The 15,178-nt window shown below is 37.3% G+C and overlaps 1 protein-coding gene across 2 annotated transcripts in view; it reads left to right on the forward strand.

Annotated features, from left to right (window-relative positions):
- Positions 1 to 15,178, forward strand: part of nfatc3a (nuclear factor of activated T cells 3a) — a 77,708-nt gene that overhangs the window by 35,183 nt on the left and 27,347 nt on the right. The gene's annotated exons all lie outside the window — the stretch shown is intronic.

A 15,178-nucleotide genomic window follows, 5' to 3' on the forward strand; every position in this document is an offset into this window, starting at 1 on the left:
GTGACACGGGAAAAAGACACGGGAAACTTAATTAACATCAGAAAAGCAGTGTGCACATTTCTGGTTAAAAATGAAAGGTCACTTAAAACGGGAAGCATCGCCATTCAAATCAGCATCAAGAGTCAAAGCTCCACCGTTTAGTAAATGCAGGCAACCTCTGGACTGCGCTGTATTGACTGCTTTGATGCGTTGCAATATGGTATGGCATTGTTTTGATGCATGCATACGAAAAAGATTTCTTGTGCTTTTTTTTTTTTTTCATTTACAAATAATAGCGTATCTAAAAGTATGAGACAACAACAAACAAAAAAACACAGGTTCTGCGCGATCCTCCTCACTAATATTCTCTGGGTCTCATTCGGGCTCAAATTGATAAGCAGTATTGATGACGCCATTGTTTAAGATTCAACTGGAGCACATTCTGAGGTGAGACAAGTGACATTTCTGAACTGCACTTGGAGGAATAGCGAATCACAACACACTGGGCCAGCTGACCAATCTGAGCCCATTGCATATCTCTGAGGGAGGGGCTTCTTAAAAACAGGAAGTCATCAGCACGTTTATAGGAGAAGGGACAGAGCGGTGTAGAATAAAGGTAAATTATGTAAAAAATAATGCGTTTTTATTTATTTATTTTTTAAACAAAGCATTAACACATGTTAAACTACATCCCATAAACACAATCAAGCCTAGAAAAAAAAAAGTCAACCACCCCTTTAACAACATCAGCATTGCGTGACTACATGTATTTAGTGTGTATTAGCATTACGTGTAGACAAGTTGTCTCTGATGATTGTCGTATGGAACTTTCTGGATTGCAATCCACCATCAAAATGATAAATTTAATTATTCCAGCTGCTGTGAAAAAAAGCTATTAATGATCCACCACCTGCAGCATCCTCACGTGCAATATAGCCTACTAGCCGGGACTCCTTCTTTACATCCTATCCACCCCATCCTTTGTGCATTTGTCTTAGACTATTAGACATTGCGCATCTATGTGTAGAGTAACGTATAGGCCAGTTTTGTGGATAGTGGACCTTACACAGGTCATGAGGTTACAGGAAGGTTGTGAAATTTGCATTACTGGCACGAACAGGCTAATGTTACAACCAGAAATGCACATGCACGTCCTCCAGCACTTTACCACTTCAGTTATTGTGTTAGAAATCAGAGACGCGATTTGTGGTGAAATTGAGAAACGTGTGCGAGTGTATCTATCAGTGGTGTGTAAGTCAAGCTGCCATAACAGAAGGCTGCGGATTGCAGCATACAGTAGCCAGACAAACACCAGCAAAACAAAGTGACAGTGTTTACTGCTAGTGTTTGGACTGGGTTAATTCACAGTTCAGAGATCTACGAGGAATGCTGTGTAATGCCCTACAAACCTCGCTCGCGTCTCGTGCTCTCTGGGTTCACTCTTAACCAAAATCTGCACACCTGTTGCTAGGAGACGTAGAAGTTCTGAACCCATCTGGCATAGACTTTCCTAAATGTAAGTGTGTGTGTTAGAGATAACAATTGAACTGGTTCAACAAAGACACACACAAAGGGCAGCAGAGTTTACATTAGCCGTAGGATCTGTTTGTGTGTTTTATTCTCAGAGAAAGTCACTTGTACCTTTCACCCAGAGCTTTTATGTAGATAAAAAGGCTCAGTGGAATCAACACATGGTGGAAACCAGCTTTATGAAAAATAAATTAGCCTGTGTTTTTACAAGAAAAATGGTAAAGGAATATTCTGGGGAAACTACTGACAGCATCTGTTGCAGGCTGTCAATTATCACAGAGAAGAAGAGTCTAATGGCAGCTGTACTGGAGAGGTTACAAGAAGAAATGCAAAGCCTGTATTTTTGTTAAGCACTAAATGATGATTTTGACTTGGGACTTGCATTCTGTACGTGCCTATTGTAGAAAATTACCCATTTCTTGCCTGACAGGCTGAAGAGGCTCTAACCTTGCCCTTACAAGCATGTAGGGATGATCAGCCTGCCAGGCGCGGGGAACCTTCTTCCATTCTGGTTACGGGTTACCAATGTAATTCCTAAAGTTTTGCTCTGGAGAAATTAGTTGTTTATGGATTTCCTTTGCAAATAATAAAAAATAAAAATAAATAAAATAAAATAAAAATGCAAAAGCGCCCTAAATTGTTTATCAGTGTTATCTTTTTTCCCAGGTTTTTGTGATTTTTATTTATTTATTTATTTTTATTTTTAGTTTTTGTTAAACAACCTTAACATTTATGCATTTGCTTGTAGATGCTTTTTGTTCAAAGTGACTTACGTTGCCTTTAAGTTATACATTTCATCAGTTCATGTAGGGCTGGGCTGTATGACGGTATATGGAAGAAAGTGTCTATTGTTAGAGATTTTGCAATATCGTGTATTATGCGGTATACAAATATATCTGCATAACAGTACTTCTTCAAATTTACATATACCTTTGAGCGATAAAGAAACCTGCATGAATGAGAAAATAAAGAGCGGAATGCACTTGACAGAGCTATTAAGAGCAATAAGCATTGGAAAAGAACTCAATGCGGTGCTCGCGCTGACTGACACACAGCCGAAGCACTGAAAGCCCCTCTATCACAGCATACAATCGCCAAAACAGATCTCTTTTGTGTTATTGTGCGTAAATGGGCAAACACGCACACAGTTATGTCAAAATGCCTTTGGTGTGGAGTATTCACATAAACACAGTCAGTTATATGTTAAATAAACGTAAACATATACGGATGTGTATCACTATATTGTGCAGTTGGTCTTAAATGGACAGCAGTCTAATTTACCTGCTGCTGTCTGTCATTATTAAAGGGGTGGTTGACTGCTTTTTTTTCTAGGCTTGATTGTGTTTATGGGGTGCATTAAAAACGCATTATTTTTCACATAATTTACCTTTATTTCACACCTCTGTCCATTCTCTGATAAACGCTCCAATTATTTCCTGGTTTTATGAAGCCCCTCCCTCAGAAATACATGATGGGCTCTGATTGGTTAGCTGGTAAAGTGTGTTGTGATTCGCTAAACCGCCTCTCTGAATGTCCCGCCCCTCGCCTCAGCGGCATGTGCTCCAGTTATATTGTAAATTTTTGGAAGGTTTCTGGAAATTTACCGGACATTTTCCACCCCTTTGCAACCCTAATTGTAAACAATGGCGTCATCTATATTGCTTATCAATTTGAGTCCGAATGAGACGCAGAGGACATTAGTGAAGAGGATCGCGCAGAACCTATGCACGACATTTAACGGTATGTGTTTTGTTTTTTTTGGTTGTTGTTGGTTCATACTTTTAGATACGCTGTTATTTGTAAGTGCTATTGCTTCTGTTAGCTTTTAATATACGGTTTTATCCTGATTTAAACTTTAATACAGCACGGCAACTGCACGCGCATCCATGTATAACGCTTCTCATAGCTATGTGAAAATAAGTGTATAATTGGAGCAGTTTGTTGGAGCTGATCTGACGATCTGAATGAGAGAGAGAGAGAGATGCAGAGCGTGTGCAGAGCAGGGCGATGCAAATAACAGTATAAGAACCGCTGCTTTAAAACATATGATTTTGAAACTTGTGAATCCATTAGAATCATTAGAAGACAGAATCGCGATTCATATATGAATAGATTTTTACATCCACCCCAAGTTTTCTCTTCCTCTTCTCTAAAGCAGCGCAGCATGGCCTCGCCCCCTTTGCTGCGTGTTCCCGGGGGCGGGGTTTATCTGGGTCCTTGACGTATCGGAACCAGGAAGTAACTCGATGTAGTCCCTTACCAGTCGTTTTTGTAGGCATTTTGTAACTGCCAGAATTTTAAAAGACATCTCCGTTTGCATTGAACTTTCAGCTTCGTAACTTTGCAGATATTGTTTATGCTCAAACAGCAACATTACACACTAACTAACGTTAAAAAAATTAAACCGCAATCAACCACCCCTTTAAAGAACGTCTATTATGCCCCTTTTTACGAGATGTAATATTGGTCTTGGGTGTCCCCAGAATGTGTCTGTGAAGATTCAGCTCAAAATACCCCACAGATAATTTATTTTAACATCTGGAAAATGTCACTTTTGGGGAGTGTCAACAAAAGAGCTGTTTTGGTGTGCATCACTTTAAATGCAAATGAGCTGCATATTCCCGCCCCGTCTCCAGAAGAGGGCATAGCTATACATCTCTGCTTTGCATACCTATAGTAATAAACAGTCAGTAGAAGCAACATGACTGACAGTGAGAGAACCGGTGTTCATATGGGAAGCCAAACACACTGAAAATGGAATGAAACAGCACAATGTTACTGTCATCTGCACGCTTTAATGAACCAAGCTGCGTTACCGACTCAGCAGCGCAGGATGGATGTGTTTGCTAGCGATATTGAACGGACAGCTCGGTGCAGATCAATTTAAATACTTCAATAGCGTATACTCACAAATACGGTTAAAACGTTAGGTAAGCACTGTAACGACATGAGATTCACAAAGCAGTCTGGATTGAAATGATTTGTGCAGACATAAATGTATTTAGGTAGATTTTGAAGCGCATTACTTTGAAAAATAGAAGTAATCCACTGTGTCCTCAGTGGCTCAGAGGTTGGGAGAAAATTAAGACTTAAGTTCAGTCTTGCATCCAAACACAGAGCACCGGGATTGCTTACAAGACATTGTTGACATTACAGCTGCTCGAGCACGGAGAAAATGAAGGACAGCGTACAACCAAACACAACTTGCTGAGGGTGGAAACTACAGTAATGCAGGAATGTCAGTCAGCCCCCCATGGGTGAGGACTAAGCAGTGTGATGTCACTTTGCTTAAAGAATCAAAACGGCAGGCCTAGTGAGACTGATTTGGTTTAATGGGGATTAAAAAATGGGTGGATTTTTATCATTGTAGAGTGGTTGTTTAATGTTAATCACTCACTTCACTTTACTGAATCACTTTTGGATCTTTAATAAGAATCAGTTAATGTTTGATTGAGACAGTGAAAACTATGCAGTGTTTTATTCATACACTTTATTCAATTTCTATAATATTTTTAACTGCATGTTATATAAACCTAGCCTACTGTAGCTGAAAAAATTAAGTTTATTTCATATTTATTTGTAATTTGCTTCTTTTTTATTTTTAATAAAAAGTATAAAATAAAAAGCTTTATAAAAATAGCTATATCGGGATATATATCATTATCCTGAAATAAAATATCTCATACCGTGAAACAATATCAGTAGATTTTAATCTGGAATATTACTACAATGAATCCTTTCACAAAAACATTAGATTTATTGTTTTGCGAAACATGGCACAGTATCAGATAACATCATTGTGAAAAACAAGATGGCTGACCTTGGTGACCCTCAGACCTCACGGTGGGTGATTTTCATTGCTGATCAGAGATGTTTGTTTACCGTTAACGTTTTGCTCGCAATGCTTGTCTGGGAAGCAACCCTGTTGTCTGTATACCCTCATGAGTGTACGGCTTTTGTTGTACAGCAGCCTGAGGCTGTATCTGATGTGGACTGAAGAGTGAAGAGTAGGATACAGCACAGTGAGAACGGAGGGGAAGAGAGAGGTACACATCACGGGAAATGTTGTACTCACTATATACAGGTGTTTATATCTGGCTGTGTTTGGTGAGAGTCATAGCAGTCCTTTCACACATGCTATATGTGTGTATGAGAGAGAGAAAGTATGTGTATTGACCTTATTTAAACAACTGGTTGCCCAGCCTTTTGGGTCTGAGTGCTCTTCATGTGTATACCTCTATTTACCCCTCTTTCTCTCTCTCTCTCTCTCTCTCTCACTCGCAAACACACACACACACACACACACACACACACACAGACAGACAGACATATGTTGTGTAAACATTGCATTGGTGAACAGACCTCTCGCTGTGTCCTGTAAGCACAGCGAGCATGTTAGCACGAGTCCACGTTTCGGGGCCAGAGGCCACAGTGTGTGTGTGTGTGACTGTTTTTGTGTGACCTTGAGTCTCCTCCCCACCCCCTCAGGCTCGGGTTTACCCACGCACGCACACACACACACACGCACACACACACACACACACACACACACACACACTCACACACACTCACACTCATGCATGCGCACACACACGCACCGGCTGGCCCTCACCATAGCAACCACAGAGCAACACAGGGAAACAACTTGCTAGCAGCAGGTTGGAAGGAGAGAGAAAGAGATAGAGAGATGGAGAAAGAAGGAGTGAAGAAAGAGATTGAAGAGAATAGGGGAAGGAGACATGAAACTTGAAGGGAAAATCAAGGTTTAGAGGGTGTGTGAAGGGAGTCAAAGCATGATGAAACATGCATCCTCAAGTACAACAGTACAAAACGTGCCGCTTCACAGTAAAACATGCACTGCACGTGCATTGTTGCACGTTATACTGTGTCTTTCTGCTGTTTGTAGATCATCTGATTCTGTGTTTCTTTTAGCCCGCACTGCAATCAGAAACAGTTGGAATGAGACATCTTTATTTAGTCCTCAATATGAAAGGCAACCCAGGGAGGCTATTTTTGCCCCGCTAGCTTTATTCCAGCTATGGGACATGTGACTGTTCTTAATGTCAGCAGTTTAATTTAACCAGTGTCAGGGAAGGGAGGTTACAGGAGTGCAGGGACAGTCGTCTGGTGAAATTTCACACAAATACACACTCTGGATTTCTTCAGGCCTGCAGATGTGATGAGAGGTTTCCAGTAGCTGCTTGGTGTTTGGAGAGATGCCACATCACCTCCGCTTAGGGGTGTGCAATATTGACAAAAAATAATAAGATCTTGCGATATTGAAAATAAAATCAGTTTAAACAGATTTTTATATTTTATAGGCATTTTTAACTTTATAAAGTCTTTTTTTTTTCTAAAAAGTCCATTATCTTTTGAGTCAAATTCTTACATTTAATCAGTGAATTAGAATAAGACAATCAGTTTCAACAAAATTCATCTTTGCAATCCAGAGGAAACACCAAAGCTGCATCTGAAATGGCATTTAGATGTATACACACTGTAATGCAGGACATGAATGCATTTAACCTGCAATTACAAATGCATAAATCATTTTTTGAGATATTCAGGGCTGGGAAGGTTACTTTTAAAATGTATTTCGTTACAGATTACAAAATACATTTTAAAAAGTATTTTGTAACGTATTTCGTTAGATTATTTAATTTTAGTAACTTAATCTAAATACTTTGGAATACTTTGGAATACTTAAGTTAAATGGCATATTAACTTTGATGTCTTGTTTGTTAACCACCTCTAAATAAAAATGGGTGGCATGAATACATTTAAAACAATTATAAATGAATAAATAATGCTATGAGATTAATATTTTTAATACAACATATGGGAGGAATATGTGTTTTTAAATATGAAACTAAAACCGCCAGTAGGTGGTGGCAAATTACTGCCTTAATGAAAGAGTCATGGAATCATTCGATTCGTTCAAAAGAAAAGGCCCAATTCATTCAGGAATCAAGCAAGTGATTTTATGAATTTAATTGAATCATTCTCAGCTGATTCGTTCAAAACGCGGCTTCATTCAGGAACCAAATGTTACTCTCAGACACGCAACTATTCTGATGTGGATTTATTTTGAAGGCAGTGGTTATTTGCATTAAGTGCAAATAGCCATAAATTTTATTCACACCATGTTGGAAAAAAGTAGCATTTTCTTTGCAACAAATGATAGTAGATGCTATTAATACTTATTGCAAACAGTGGCAGATGTGTGATGGGAAAAGGGAGAAGAACGGGAGTTGAATGAGTTCAAAGGGATTCAAACTCAAATCTTATCAGCACGTGTCTCAAATAGACGTCTTTTCTAATGATGTCAATCCCAAACAGATTTGCGCTTAGTGTAAATAGACCAGCGGTTGTATGGAACCATTTTTGTTTGCACTATAGAGCAAATCAGACAACACTGTTCTTTTAATAAGTCTCTAAATATTAACTTTTTGTTATGAATTGCATAAAATTAGCATCACATTTGCAATCGCGCTAATATTTGGCTAAACAGCACTCTACTTCCTCGATTGATATTGCTTAACTATACATAAATATAGAAAAACAAGAACTCGTACAAACCTTAGACTGTGAGAACAACTTACTTTAAGATGCTTTTTCAAGGTTAGATGTTCCTTTGAAGCCGAGAGACGTTTTGTTTTCTTTTTATTTCCATGACAATTACGCGCTTGGCTTTCTGATTTTCTCTTGCATTTTAGTGAGTCATCACTATAGTCTGCACTCTGCAGGCAGGCTGCTGAATGGACAGGCTGCATGCGAGTCTGAGTATCACCAGTTGCCTCATGGTTAAAATCATTTTACATTAATATTAAAATAAATAAGTGACATTAAAAATCAAAGTAATCACTTTGGTAATCTAAAATACTTTTCGGATGTAACTGTAATCTGATTACCACCCATTTAAAATGTAACTATAACGAAATACAGTTACTCATATTTTGTATTTTAAATACGTAACGACGTTACATGTATTTCGTTACTCCCCAGCCCTGGATATATTAAACATAAAATGTTGAATACTGATAGTTGAAATTATTTAAATAATTTAAAGATACTTTGAATGTGAAAGTAAAACCGCCAGTAGGTGGCAGCAAGTCACTGTTAATAAGGGAGTCATTGCGATTGAACCAAATCATTTAAAAGGGTGATTCATTCAGGATCAAAACACCATCAAATTGATCAGAGACTCAAAGCAGTGCTGTGGCTGAGTTTGGAATTATTTTTGTTGTCAAAATAGAGCAAAATCAGGAAATATGGTGTAAAAAAAATCACATTTGTAATCATGGTCATTTTTGGAGAAAAACGGCACTTTTCGTGGTGATATGAAGTGGTATAAATATATAAATTTTCTGCCCCCATGTCTTGAATTTGTGATCATTCTAAATGCATTTTAATAGACTGAATCAAGCAGTGAAAGAACGCACTCTAAATATGAACACTAGTCTAGACTTCTCGTAATGTAAGCATGCACTCTGTAGGGGTCTTTTGAATGGTTATTGCAAAATACTCGATAATGTCAAATCTCACATTGTTAAAACAACAATTGCGATATTATCACAGATGATATCGCACATCCCTGCCTCCGCTATTCATTCAAGAGTCTTGGTTTTTAAGCATGTTTGCTTTCTGTTGTTCATTCCCTTTTTGTTTATTTTTTTTGTGTTTTTTTTTTCATCGCAGCACATGACTGCCTCTCTTAGCTCTTCTTTGAGATTAAAAGAAGAAAATATGCAGGAAATCCACAAAACTCTTTATGACTAATTGCCATTTCGAAAGTGGCAAGGTTGAAAACGGTTTTAACACATGCACAGTAGCTTTAAAAGTTTGGTCTCTGAAATTTTTGGAAGGAATTAATACTTTTATTCAGTAAGGATGCATTAAATAAGGCCCCATGATTTCTGCGATGTGGAAAACGACTATGACAGAAAAGATTTATTTATTTAAAGGGGTCATATGATGCTTTTTTAAAGATCATTATTTTGTGTATTTGGTGTAACAGAATATGTTGACATGCTTTAATGTTCAAAAAACACATTATTTTTCAAAAACTGTACATTATTGTAGGTCCTCTATGCCCCGCCTCTCTTGTGCTGTTCTGTTGTAAACACATCTTAACAATGATTCCTAATTGCATCTACTTACGGAAGGCCAAATAAAGTGCTTTTGCTTTCTTATTGAAACACACAGCGTCTCCCTGATATGGCTGCATCAACACTACTGCGGTTACTGAAACCACGCCTTTTTTCTTTGTGCGCACATTTGGGCGGCATTACGCAAATATTTCCACATCGTGGACATGTGGGGGCGTGTTTTAATGAGGCGTTTTAGCCCGGTCTGGATCAGCCTTCTCTTTAGGATAGAATAAATCCTTTTGTGGGAGACTTTGAGCTTTGTAACTCTGCAGATCGTATACATGCACAAACGGCTACATAACACACTAAAGAAAAGGAAAGCAAGAAATCGCATCATATGACCCCTTTAAGAATTCTTTATATTCTGTGCGTCTCTGTATAAATGAATGGCAGACGCGCGGTTTTGTTTACTACACACATACAGAAGTGCACGCAATGCTCACGCTGATTTCAGCGTCTGCCGCCTCACTAAATGAGGACATAAATACAGGTACAACCATAGATATATATATAAACACTAGATCTCTTAAGGCGGAGTCACTTCCGGCATCATAGGGCGGCCATCTTGCCACAGGGAAGCTTTCTGGCAAGTTCTGAGGTATCTGAGGTAAGATGAGTGATCAGCACGAACATAAATCTTCTTATCTCGCTGAAATCTTGACGGATTTACAAACGGTTTGGTTTCTTACAAACGTTATTAACGTGGCTATAATTCTGAATGTAACATGTTGAAATTGCAGATTGTTATAATTATTCATATGTATGCAGTGTCATAACTACATCTCTGACGTTGATAACAAATCAAACCGTTTGAAAATCGGTAGATAATTGAGCAAGTTATGGTTATTTAAAAAGTACATGCTTCATACAACACAATGTTACGAGTGAGCGAGCACCCTGTGGCAAGATGGCCGCCGTGTGCGGACGTCGACCTCCATTGGCCAACAGCGCGTACGAGGTATCTAGTGTTTATATATATATCTATGGGTACAACATCTCCAGAACTGTTCAAAGAGTCACTTCATGAGCATTTTACCATTTCATTCGAGAGAAACTATATCATATTCACATAACTTGGTATTTACGGCAACCTGTCAAAATAAAAGTTTGATTTAACTCGAAGACATTGTGTCAGAAATATAATAGCCTACTATTGTACATTAGAATGTTCTTACAATGCGTTTATTTTTTCTGATAACCGGAAAAATTTAAATACACAACATATAATTTCTGAGGGGAAAAAAATCATAAGGCTATTGTAAGAATCCATTTGAAAAAATATAATTGTTTTTATGCATTCACATAATTGTAGTAAAACACATAATTTGGTAACAATAAACCACATGGTGAGAAAAATTAAAAATTCATAGGACCCTAAACTTGTAATTGATGTGAAATTGTAGAAGTTTCATGATTTTAATCTATTAGACATGCTTTCTGATTAATAAAATTTAATTTAACCATTTAAAAAGGAGTCCAGAAAAATTAAAATAGAAAGAAACTGAATTTTGAAAAAAAAAAAAATAAATAAAAAAAATAAATATATATATATATACATATTTCATTGGGCCCTAATTAAATTGATCAAAAGTGATTGTTAAAAAAAAGTAATGCTGTTGAAAATTCATCATAGAAATAAATTGTTTTTAAATATTTTAAATTGTAATATTATTTCATGTTATTACTGTTTATACTGTATTTTTGATCAAATAAATGCAGCCTGGGTGTGCAGAACAGACTTTTGTAAATTGTTTAAAAAAAATTGTATTGACCCCAAACTTGTGTTTTGTATAAACACATTTAAACACCCTACAGAAAAATAGAAAAGGAGATCAGCTGTGATTCTTTCACTTTAATGGTTGGAATAGGGGTGATTGGCAAATTGTTTTGAATGGCAATTACAGAACAAGAGTAAGAGATAAAGAAAGAATGCAGGGGTTGTGCTGAAGTCAGCGACAGACTGAGCCACAGGCCTTCAGAAACTCCTCGAGGATGTGGTGCCTTGTTGCTGCTCTAAATGTCTTGAAACTGAAGCTGTGGCAGTGCTCTGAAACTTTGCTGAGGCTGCAGCATGTTCATGGAATTTCCAAAAGTCATAAATGTTCATGGCCTGATGTATCATCTTGTAAAGTGATTTTACATTATAATGCATCATACTGACCGTTAGGGATTTTGGATACTTCATTTTACAACATTCCAGATGTATCTGGTGAATTGAATGTATCTGGTGACCTTAAAGTGAACATGAAATCAGAATTGACACTGTTTACTTTAATAATGCATGTTCCTGGTTCTATTGTGCATGATTCATGAGTGCATTTTATTCTAAACAGAAATGTTTGTCTTCATAATCTTTCATCAAAATGTAATTACTGGCTCCATAATGCTATGAAACGTCCACTCTTCAGGATCCAGTCAGTTCCCAATAGAGTATTGAATATTTTGTTTTACTCAGTCAGAAATATATCATAATTTGGAAGGAAAATGGATTGTGAATGTGGTTTCATGTTGATTTAAATCATATCATAACATCATTAAAACAGTAGAGGAAAATTCACCTTTTGACGTTGCCCAGAGTTTGCAAACAGTCTGATTAGACTGATTGGGATGAATAAGCACTATTTAGATGTATCTTGCCTACTGTGCAAAACTGGAGAGCAGCCCTTCAAAAGCTATTTTCAAAGTCTGGGGTCAGTAAGATTTTTTTTTTTTCTTTAATATTTTATTCAGCATGCATTAAACTGATAAAAACGGACAAAACTATAATAAAGTAAGCAGCATGGCTATCTTGGTAATACTCCTAATCATAAAGACTGTCCAAAATCATTAAAAAATGTTACCAACCCCATGCTTTTAATGGTAGTGCAAGTTGAGCTAGTTTTTGTGTGTACCTGGTAACCCATTTCACACACACACACACACACACACACACACGTTCGTTTTTGTGAAAAGTGGGGACATTCCATAGGCGTAATGGTTTTTATACTGTACTTACTGTATGTGCTATTGCCCTACACCAACCTTACACCTAAACCTAGCCCTTACAGGAGACTGTGCATTTCAACTTTCCCCAAAAAAACCTCACTCTGTATGATTTATAAGCGTTTTGAAAAGTGGGGACATGGGTCAATGTCCTGAAAAGTCACCTTCACCTTGTAATACCTATGTCATACCTTTGTCATTATACAAATCTATGTCCTGACTTTTCACAAAAACGCGCGCACACACACACAAGCACACACACAATAAGAATTGATTGTCCAGTAGGGCTTGTAACTGTTACCAGGGATGGTGGACTCTTACCACTGAAATAAATCTTACATGTACATGGTGTTGGCAGGGTCATGGTTCGTTTCAGTTGAGCCCTTCACCTTTTTCAGGTCTTGAAGCATAAACATGACCTCTGCTTCTGAATTCCCCACAGTCTCAATGCACTGACCCAGAGTGAGCCCATAAAAATATAGAATACAGTATATTCAGTCCTGACTCTTCTTCCTGGAGGTCTGCAGAGGACTGTTCACCTCAGCATTCACAGAAACAAGAGCACTTGATGGAAAAGCATTAAAGTAAAAAAAGAAGAGGCCAAGCTTTTATGAAGACTGACCCATAATGCTCCATTTGACTCTTTTTTTTTTTTTTTCTTTTTTTTTAAGAAATTGAATGTGTACTTTTACTCATGCCATTTTTCTAAAGCCTTCTAATTTACTTCAGAAATAAAGTAACCATGGTAACACATTACAATATGTTCAACTGATTAACATTAGTAAATGCATCATGAACTAACAATGAACAAAATATTTTAAACAAAGTTTTAAAATCTAGGTTAATTTTTAAAAAATGAAAATAAATAAGATAAAAAATGAAAAACTACCATCCATTGTTAATGTTAGTTCATAACACGTATTAAATAATACAACTATAAAAATGTATTGTATGCAGAAATTATTGTTTTTTTATTCTTCTTTTTGGGTAGTTATTAACCTGTGCATATAGAAACTTAAAGTAAAATGCTAGCATTACCATTTTGAAACTAAGCATACCCTTTTGGTTTAATCATTTTCAGCTACGCACATCTCCAAATGTAATAAAACCATGCTGTCCTGGGAACTACATGAACCAAATCCCACCACCATCCAAGTCTTCCGTTGTTCCCTGATTCTCTTTTCCCCACCGTCCATTTCTTTTTCCCCTTTCCACAAATATCTGGCTCTGTTCTCAAGACCCGTCAATTTATGTGAAGCATGTTTTTCTCATTATTGTGTTGCTGTGGTTGGCTTGGTCTTTCCGTTACCTGTGAGTTGGTCATCTCTCTCTCTCTTTTTAGCTCTCGTTTCTAGTTTCTCTCTCTTTTGCTGCATTGGATCAGTGTTTGCCAAGCATAACATTTCAACAGTAGAGAGATTGTTAGGAGCCTGTGTGCTCAGCCTAAGTAACACCCTCCCACACACGCATGTCAGCAGAATAGCTCCCCTTCGTTTGTGAACTCCTCACCTGTCTGGGAAGCGTATTGGCAGGTCAAATGTGTGTGTATACTGCTGCATGGGGCTTTGCATCGCCACACTGGCTCCCTGTGTCTGACTGAGGTTTACATCGGACACCCTGGTGTGCAGCACCAGGAAGGAAAAAAATTTTCTGAAAGCTTTTTGTTCTGGAAAAGACTTCAGCAACCTCACAGAATGATGTGTTACATCTAATTATTCACATTTTAATGGGTTTTTCACTTCCCTGTTTCCATTTTCAGTAGATCAGAAGTCTTGTTTATACTATTTTAGCAGCAGAAGTAAAATGTCTTTCATGGTTTTGTTTTTCTTTTCTCACCTTTCTACCCGCTCATTTATTTTTTCCTTCAATTCGGTTTCTGTGTTTTTCCCCTTACTCGTGGCTCGAAAACGTGTCTTTATGTTTCTGTCTGGATTTTAATTACTAGCTAGAGTGTGTTTTGAATTCGTCTTGGAAAAAGTGGGCTAACGTCTGATATTAATGTGCATGGATGAGGATTTGGGAAGTAATTGCGCATATACAGGGTTCTTCAAATGGAAACGCATTGGGGGAAATAATTGTCATGCAAATTGCTGTTTGACGTGGCGGATGTCCAGTGCTTCCAGATCAATATAGCCTGTCAAAAATATCTGAGTTTGGCCATTGAATGTTGCAGGGATGACCATTTTTTAGGCCAGTTACCATCACCCTGGTTCCTTAAAAAAAAGCACACAGGATATTCCCATTGCCTTTTGGATTTTTGCAAAAATTTAGCTCTGTGACCAACAGTAGTTTATGAAAATTCATCAGAGGGGTATTACTGATGAATGTTTGTGCTGTAAAATACATCGGGAAAACCATTGTGTTAACCATAGACCTTAATTCAGACATTTTTCCAAAAACCCATTAAAAAATAAAAAATAAACTTTGAAACGATGGCCCTAAAGTGCAAAAATATATATATAATATAATATAAAAATATATATATATATATATATATATATATGTATATATATATATATGTATGTCCAGTCCAGTCC

This window comes from Onychostoma macrolepis, chromosome 07 (assembly GCF_012432095.1).
Source record: "Onychostoma macrolepis isolate SWU-2019 chromosome 07, ASM1243209v1, whole genome shotgun sequence".
NCBI classification, from domain to species: domain Eukaryota; kingdom Metazoa; phylum Chordata; class Actinopteri; order Cypriniformes; family Cyprinidae; genus Onychostoma; species Onychostoma macrolepis.